The 8,435-nt window shown below is 44.1% G+C and overlaps 5 non-coding genes across 5 annotated transcripts; 3 read left to right on the top strand and 2 right to left on the bottom strand.

The window, feature by feature from the left end:
- The first annotated feature begins 1,301 nt into the window (after positions 1 to 1,301).
- TRNAG-UCC lies at positions 1,302 to 1,373 on the top strand. The gene has a single exon. It is a non-coding gene; the product is annotated as a tRNA-Gly (tRNA).
- Positions 1,374 to 7,484: 6,111 nt separating this feature from the next.
- On the bottom strand, positions 7,485 to 7,556 carry TRNAM-CAU. Its single transcript has one exon. It is a non-coding gene; the product is annotated as a tRNA-Met (tRNA).
- A 246-nt stretch (positions 7,557 to 7,802) lies between these two features.
- TRNAN-GUU lies at positions 7,803 to 7,876 on the top strand. The gene has a single exon. It is a non-coding gene; the product is annotated as a tRNA-Asn (tRNA).
- A 215-nt stretch (positions 7,877 to 8,091) lies between these two features.
- On the bottom strand, positions 8,092 to 8,181 carry TRNAY-GUA. Its single transcript is given in 2 exon segments — positions 8,092 to 8,127; positions 8,145 to 8,181. It is a non-coding gene; the product is annotated as a tRNA-Tyr (tRNA).
- Positions 8,182 to 8,197: 16 nt separating this feature from the next.
- TRNAN-GUU lies at positions 8,198 to 8,271 on the top strand. Its single transcript has one exon. It is a non-coding gene; the product is annotated as a tRNA-Asn (tRNA).
- The last annotated feature ends 164 nt before the right edge of the window (positions 8,272 to 8,435 follow it).

Genomic DNA, 8,435 nt, shown 5'->3' on the forward strand with positions numbered 1-8,435 from the left:
TGGTTAAAGGAAAAGGACGACATCGGGCCCCACCGTGCTCTTCCACAAACTGTAAGCGGTCCACTTGGACCACTGGGATAAGGGGGGTGCGCACCAGCTTGAACGTTAGGGTCAGTTAGGGATAGTTTCTGGGACTATTATTTCTTAGTGTCCGCACTGCGAATATGGACACAGCAAAGGTGGAAATTGTTGCAGTGTTTAACTTGTATTGTTTATACTGTTTTGAATATTTTGCTTGTCTTTACCTTTGTAACTGCCTTGTTAACCTGCTTTTATTAATTTATAGTAAATGCAATTTTCTTAATCTTGACTTCTGCGTACGCACTCTTTTCTGGTGGCGGAGTCAAAACACCTGCCTTGCTCTCGGTTCACACTCTCTCAGCCATGTGATTCAAGGACTTACTCAAGGACCTTCCAGGAGACAACCAAACAAAAAACTGATCAGAAGGTATTGCATCATCTCATGTATTATCTAGCAGCTGTGATAATGCAATTGCTCCATAGATGGCAGCAATCCTAAATTTCAAACACACCTACCTTCAGCAATGCACACATCATAGTATACTTCATATACCTTCTGTACAATGCATACATATTTGTAGGGTGTCAGCACACTGTCATGGTCTGCTCATGACGTCATCTCTACCATGGTCTTAATACTTACAGTGGGTACATACATTTTTAATTTCCTCGCTGATGTCTCACAGGGGATTAAAGACACAGTACATATTAAATCACATATTAGTACAGGTACTGGGGGACATAAAAGCATGCATAAATGGAATGACATGTTCTAGAACCAGTCACCTTACAGTTCACCTAGGAGGTATCACAATATGGTCAAACAGTAAGTCATAGCAACAGGTAAGGTAAAGGATACGGTCTTCGTTGTAAGAGGTTTCCAACCCTTTTACATGCAGGCATGGGAAATGTTCCTGGTCTAGAGTGGACTGAGTGGACTAGACAATGGGAAGGATGGCATAGTGGGAGGCCTTGAGAGTCAGCGCTCTGATGTGAGTGTGGAAGAGGGTTCTGAAGTTGGATTGCCTACTGGACATAACTAAGAGGGAACATGAGAGAGATGGATCACAGGGGATGGTGACAGAGAGAGAGAACCCTTGAGAAGTGGGGTCTGAGACTGAGAAAAGATCCTTAGAGAGCAATGAAATATCATTGACTGGTGTATAGTGGGCAGACTGAAGGTTCTCTACTGAACCGCAGAGGATAGAAAACTCCTGTGAGCACATCCCATGGAAAGTGACGGAATCTAGAAGAGAGCACTGGATTCTGTTTGACATGAGGCGTTGGTGGTATAGTGGTGAGCATAGCTGCCTTCCAAGCAGTTGACCCGGGTTCGATTCCCGGCCAACGCAGATTGTTTTTTTTTCTTTCTTTAAATCCAAATGTCTCAGGATCTTCAAGTGTTAGAGCAAAACACCATTTTAATACCACGAAGACACCATTAATATTCCAAACTCTTTTCTTCAGAGACACGAAAATAAAATGCTTTCATCTCAGCTCATCTGGCTTCATCCATATATTGTATATCTATGGATAAAATCAACTATGGGTGATGGGTCTGACTTTCACATTATGTTATGCTGGCATGTTTCATCTGTTGTGATGTTTTCCACCCAGCGGGTCTACCTTCCATGGTGTAATGTATAGCATCTTCTCGAGCCCTGGGCACAGTAGAAATAGATGGCTGGCTCCTACGCTCTCCAGCCTCTACTGCTCTGCTCGGGTTCCTGGATATAAACTTCCCGTTTGACGCCGTAGCAGCCAATCACTGGCCGCAACAGTGACCTGCTCCTCTAGTGTCAGGTGACCATTTGTCATGATGCATGAGGAGCAGGTCACCACTGTAACCGGCAATTGGCTGCAGCAGCATTAAAGAGGAAGTTTACATCCGGGGACCCCAGCGGAGCAATAAAGGCCAGAGAGCACAGGAGCCAGCATCAGGAAGCAGGTAAGTATGCCCAGGAAGTGGGGGTTTGCCAAAAACTCCTCCAAGCGTACACAATCCCTTTAAGATTATGGGTATTAGAGGAAACACATAAACTAGAGGAAACATTGAATGCTGATTGATGTCCATTGCTGTAGAGTGAGCAGAATCTTCTGCTGATGTTTCGCTCCACAATCCTCACCGTCTCTGATACCTGCTGATTTCATAATGTTTATGGAGTTCTTCAAGGAGTGTAGTTGACTTTATGCCCCTATGATGATTAATATCTGTGAGTTTAGTTGTGTTCTCTGAAAACATCTTCTCCACCTTCCCCCTGATTTTCTCCATAAACCTGTTCAGGGCTTAGGCAATCAGTTCACTCCAGTATGAAGAGAATTACTTCTAGAAGGTACCCATGGATTCTCTGTGTTCCCATATGGTCTCTCCAAACCTAACATGATGCGTATGTGTAGATGTTTATCCAATCTATTGTCTGGGATGACCTGCCAGTGTTTGGTATCTTACACCATTTCAATTATCATCTGGTTCCTGAGACAGCTTTCTTGTTTTTCCGTCCAGTGGCAGAGTCTAGTTGCAACTGGAGAGGAGATCTTATTGCAGAGTCTATGCAGATTTCAACCTGCTGGACCAGTCTTGCTAGTCTCTTACAGGTACATTAAACCCTCAGGCTCCTGGAGTTCACAAAGGATCTCAGGAAGGTTTTTCTCAAAGAAGAAGGACATCTTTAATCTAAAGGACATTTATAATCTAGCCAAGATTTTCTAAATGTGTGACTCTGATACACTGCAAACTTGTAATATGTACATTTACTGCCTTCTGGTTGGGTATTGGCATCCAGGTACTCCCAGGTTAAAATAAATGCTGTTAATGTCTGGAACCTGAAATTCTATAACAGGATCTTCAAAGTGGGGATGGAAAAAAAACAACCCACCAGCTAAATTCTGGCATTAAAATGTACTTTTTTAGATGCTAAAGAAAAAAAAGTTTCCCTTCTTCCACACATTCTTTTTCTAGAACCTCTCTGGGATTCTCTTGGTTCTGAGAACAATACTATTGCTTTGTAGGAAAGGAATTTCCTGTAAATCTTCTAGGAGCTCGTGGAAGGGATTTCCATTCATTTTACATCTACAGATCAAGGTCTAAGCCAAATGGTTGCCTATACTCTGTAGATGGCTCCAAACTTGCTCATGATAACTTAGCCCCCTGGACTACTGTATCACTAATGTTTTCTGGAACCAAGAAATGTATTTAATGCCTTCTACATATGTTCTCTAGGCACCTCTGGATCAACATCCTCTTATGTTTGGCCAAGTCAGAAGTACTATTACACTGGCTGAGGTTCAGCCTGGACAATTGCTGATCAACGCATCTGCCTATTGCACTGGCCACAATCAGCCCCCATTCAGTCACCATTCTCTTTGCTGTCCATGGATGGACTCTTTTCTGTGCTGAACAGTAAATGAGCAGGTTCAGCACAAGTGCAGAAGAGGATACCTCCAGGAAGAGCACAGAAAGAGGTGACATGTGTGATTCATGTCCCTGCTGCCAACTTGCACCCTATGGACACAGCTGCCAAAAATAGCACTTGTTTACACAGCCCACTGATGGGGACCAGAGGGACTTCTGTTCCCAATGTATGCCACACCAAATATTGATAAGGGGCAATAGCAGCATATTTTTGCAAATTGGCCAAGCCCTTTAAGGACAGATACTACTTCTAGTTTTGGATACAGTCCTGGTTTTACCTTCGATGACTACTTAAAAAAATCGGAACCAAATCTGATCAAAACCTGAATATATACTTCCAGCCGAGTTATACTAGCAGCTATTGAGGCTGGTCACCATCACGGCCTGCTATTATCTGTAACCATCTCCCCTCCCATGCGACGGGGATATGCAGCGGTGGACGTGCAGGGATCCAGAGGGACGCAGGTGCCGGGGAGCAGGTAAGTATTCAACAAGTCAATGTTTTGGTCATTGATTTCCATCAGTGATTCTGAGCCAAAACCAGGACTGGAGCCTCCACAGACATATGGTATAACGGAAAGATCCGCACCTGGTCTGTGTTTACAGCCGCACTTGGTTTTGGCTCAAAATCACTGACCAGACCCTGACTTTGTGAATAAGGCATTAGGCTGAAGAATAAAAAATAAAAAATTTGTCTATCCATTTCAGCCTATTATCTCGCAACGTTGATCAAGAGGAAGAATCGGTAGTGATAAGTCAGAGAGCAACTGGATTTGTACAAGAAATCTCTAGCACTAAATACTGGTATAGGATTTTGCAGGGATTCCTTATACAAGTCATTCTAGTTGAGAAAGTCAGTCAATAATGAAACCTCTTCAAGAGAAAATATCAAGTCCAGTTGTTCTAACTTATTACTACTGATGAATCTGGATGAATGGAAAAGTCCTAGACATGATCCAAAGAAAGCAACCCCCCCAAACAATGAGGTAGAAGCCAATTTTCCTCACTTTAGGGGAAAAAATTCCTTCCCGACTCCAATCAGGCAATCAGAATAACTCCCTGGATCAACGACCCCTCTCTAGTAGCTATAGCCTGTAATATTATTACAGAAACACATCCAGGCCCCTCTTGAATTCCTTTATTGTACTCACCATCACCACCTCCTCAGGCAGAGAGCTCCATAGTCTCACTGCTCTTACCGTAAAGAATCCTCTTCTATGTTTGTGTACAAACCTTCTTTCCTCCAGACGCAGAGGATGTCCCCTCATCACAGTCACAGTCCTGGGGATAAATAGATGATGGGAGAGATCTCTGTACTGACCCCTGATATATTCACTGTAAATATTACAAATAAGGGTCTGTCTGTTACTTAATTCCCCTTAGTATACTGGGGTGTATGCCATCTGGACCTGGTGAGAGGCATAAACTGCATCTCTTTACCCTTCTGCTGCTGGTTACTGGGACCAGACACACAAGGACAATGACAGTGTCCATAGAGTGAGAATTTATATCTGGATAATCCACAATGTGTCCATCCGGTGGTAAGTGAGGCTGCATAATTACCCTATTAGAAGCTCCACATCATTAAAGAGGACCTTTCACCATAATAAAACATCTAAACTAACTATACAGACATGTAGAGCGGCGCCCAGGGATCCCCCTGCACTTACTGTTATCCCCGGGCGCCGCTCTGTTCTCCCGGTATAGGCTCCGGTATGTTCATAGTTAGGCTCCACCCAGGGGAACCTGACGGCATCTCTTTCTCCCATGCTGTAGCGCTGGCCAATCGCAGTGCTCAGCTCATAGCCTGAGAGAAAAAAAAAACTCTCAGTCTATGAGCTGAGCGCTGCGATTGGCCAGCGCTACAGCATGGGAGAAAGAGACGCCGGCAGGTTCCCCTGGGTGGAGCCTAACTATGAATATACCGGAGGCTATAGCGGGCGAACGGAGCGGTGCCCAGGGATAATAGTAAGTGCAGGGAGATCCCTGGGCGCCGATCTCCATGTCTGTATAGTTAGTTTAGAGGTTTTATTATGGTGAAAGGTCCTCTTTAAGGTGGGGAATGTTCTGACTCCTTAAAGGGGTTTTCCAAGATTTTAATACTGATGACCTATCCTCTGGATCGTTCATCAATATCTGATCGGCGGGGGTCTCGGGTGTCAGATCAGTATAAAAATCTTGGAAAAACCCTTTTAATGCTGGATTTACACTTCCCAATTGTTGGGAAAGAAGTGGAATGTTATTCAATGGCCAAGTCAATCACCGGACCTGAATCCGATTGAGCATGCATTTCACTTGCTGAAGACAAAATTGAAGGGAAAATGCCCCAAGAACAAGCAGGAACTGAAGACAGTTGCAGTAGAGGCCTGGCAGAGCATCACCAGGGATGAAACCCTGCGTCTGGTGATGTCTATGCGTTCCAGACTTCAGGCTGTAATTGACTGCAAAGGATTTGCAACCAAGTATTAAAAAGTGAAAGTTTGATTTATGATTATTATTCTGTGTCATTACTTTTGGTCCCTTAACAAGTGGGAGGCACATATGCAAACTGTTGTAATTCCTGCACCGTTCACCTGATTTGGATGTAAATACCTCAAATTAAAGCTGACAGTCTGCAGGTAAAGCACATCTTGTTTGTTACATTTCAAATCCATTGTGGTGGTGTACAGAGCCAAAAATGTTAGAGTTGTGTCGATGTCCCAATATTTATGGACCTGACTGTATATGTATTACGTGGCTCATGTAACAGGTCATGTTTGAAGCACCCTCAGCATTTAGTCTGTATTTATCACAGTTTGGTGTAAGCCAAAATCAAGAGGAAGTCCGAAACACAGAAGAGGTATAGGTCTATCCATTATACTTCTTCTGTCTATGTTCCAGCCCTGGTTGTGGCTGATGCAAAATCCTGACCATGTAAAAGTGGCCGAGGGATGGCTTTATTTGTGCCAAAATGAGAAAACTAGATTCCATTCTTTCCACAATTTGCTGTAGTTATGCAGTGAGCTAGGTGTCCAGGAGACTTCATAGGGAAACATTTATTTTCCATCACAAAACTGCAGCAAACACAATAAAAACGCATCCACATGGGCATCTAAAACCAGTCATGGTCTGTCACCAGGTTCTGATGTCACCAACTGATTATCACAGACACAGCATTCACTATGTCTAAGTGTGGTGGTTGTAGTAGTTGTCACCGTGTCCCAAAACTCAACCCTACAATATACCCAATACATGCCGGTCTTAGTCTCCCCCTTGCGTGACCCTCGTCATAAATTAGGCACATCTGTGGCAGTTCGTGCGCCTGGCATGAAAAGTACGCAAGCCCTTGTCTGGCATACTTTTTCACTAACATTTAGTCCTGTTTCCAAGCCCACATGTTATTCAATTTGCCAGGGCTCGAGTCGGGCCCCGGGACGGCCCCAGACAATCTCACACTCTGCCCCCTGTCCTACCCTACTGGCACAGATGGCCTAAAATCAGCCATGAAACAAAATATTCGCACAACCGGTCAAAAAAGAAGACTTGCAACTATTTTACACCTAAAATAGCCGCAAGTCCGTTAGTAAATGTACCCTAATGATTCTCCACAGACTGATCCCAGATACATGAGGTCCTGCTCTGAGCCTGTCCTGATACACATGGGGTGATCTCTAGGTAAACATGTCCAGTCACATCAGCACAATATGGGAGGGCGGTAGACTGACCCTGAAGCCTCAGTAGTCAATAATTACCTTGATACCATGTAACAGAGGAAAAATCGCTTGTGAGAATTTTTGTAAAGGTCACAGGTGCAGATAGATAAGGGTGCGCACCAAACCTCAGACAAAGATACCAAATAATAAGACTGTCCAGAATGATCAGTATATGGAAATCTCATATAGTTCTATAAAAAGGAGGTGTAACAATGAATCGACTGGATGTGGAGAGAGAAAAGGAAGACAGCCAACAATATGGGCCTCTTTACCGTTACCGTCTGTGCAGAATCCCAAGTTTTCATTCATAATAGACCTTTGGCAAATTGTAGTGTCAGAGGACTGTAAAAAATAGGAGATAGCAGAGGATGGTTTCGATCCATCGACCTCTGGGTTATGGGCCCAGCACGCTTCCGCTGCGCCACTCTGCTACTGTGTGCTGCACCCTAGTATCATTTCCGCCAACCAGCCGTTGTCAAGCTGCTAAGGAAAAGACAGTCTTTGTGGTACTATCCATCAGGGAGTTATGAGGTAAAGTCATTTGCTGAATGTTAGAGATTCGCTTGGGGCACACAGAGGTTTTTTAAATGTTTGTTTTATTGTGTTGTTCAAAAAGCCATTCGGGCATAATGGCATTGACCTGAATGTCTCTACCAGAAGGGCCAGGGCGCACGAAAGTCTCTGTGGCGCAATCGGTTAGCGCGTTCGGCTGTTAACCGAAAGGTTGGTGGTTCAAGCCCACCCAGGGACGCTGGTTTCCTTTTCTTACTGTTGAATGACCCAGTTACAGAAGCAGTGCTGACCAATAACAAACTCTCAAAACAGACAGGAGAACTCTCTAGATAAAGTAGAAGACAAAGAATGAAGAGTGTTTCTAGATAGCAGAGGAAAAGCAAGCCAGGGAAAGTGCTTGTCTGCCGACCGACACATCCAATATAGTGGCTGGTCAGGAAAAAAAAAAAAAAGTCCTTCGAGCCGGAATCGAACCAGCGACCTAAGGATGGCTGACGTTTAGCCTACTACAGTCCTCCGCTCTACCATCTGAGCTATCGAAGGGCCAGGGCGCACGAAAGTCTCTGTGGCGCAATTGGTTAGCGCGTTCGGCTGTTAACCGAAAGGTTGGTGGTTCAAGCCCACCCAGGGACGGACTGATTTTTTCTGTGTTGCCGCATTTAAAAAACCTATGTTCAGTACCAATCAAGAGAAATATCTGAAGGATTCTTTTTGTGCATCAACTTGAGGTTGTTTCACTATTTCTGGGATTTTTTACATCATTGCTATCGAGCAGTTTACCATATTTTTCGCCCTAT

The sequence above is a fragment of the Bufo bufo genome, chromosome 4 (assembly GCF_905171765.1).
Source record: "Bufo bufo chromosome 4, aBufBuf1.1, whole genome shotgun sequence".
NCBI lineage: Eukaryota > Metazoa > Chordata > Amphibia > Anura > Bufonidae > Bufo > Bufo bufo.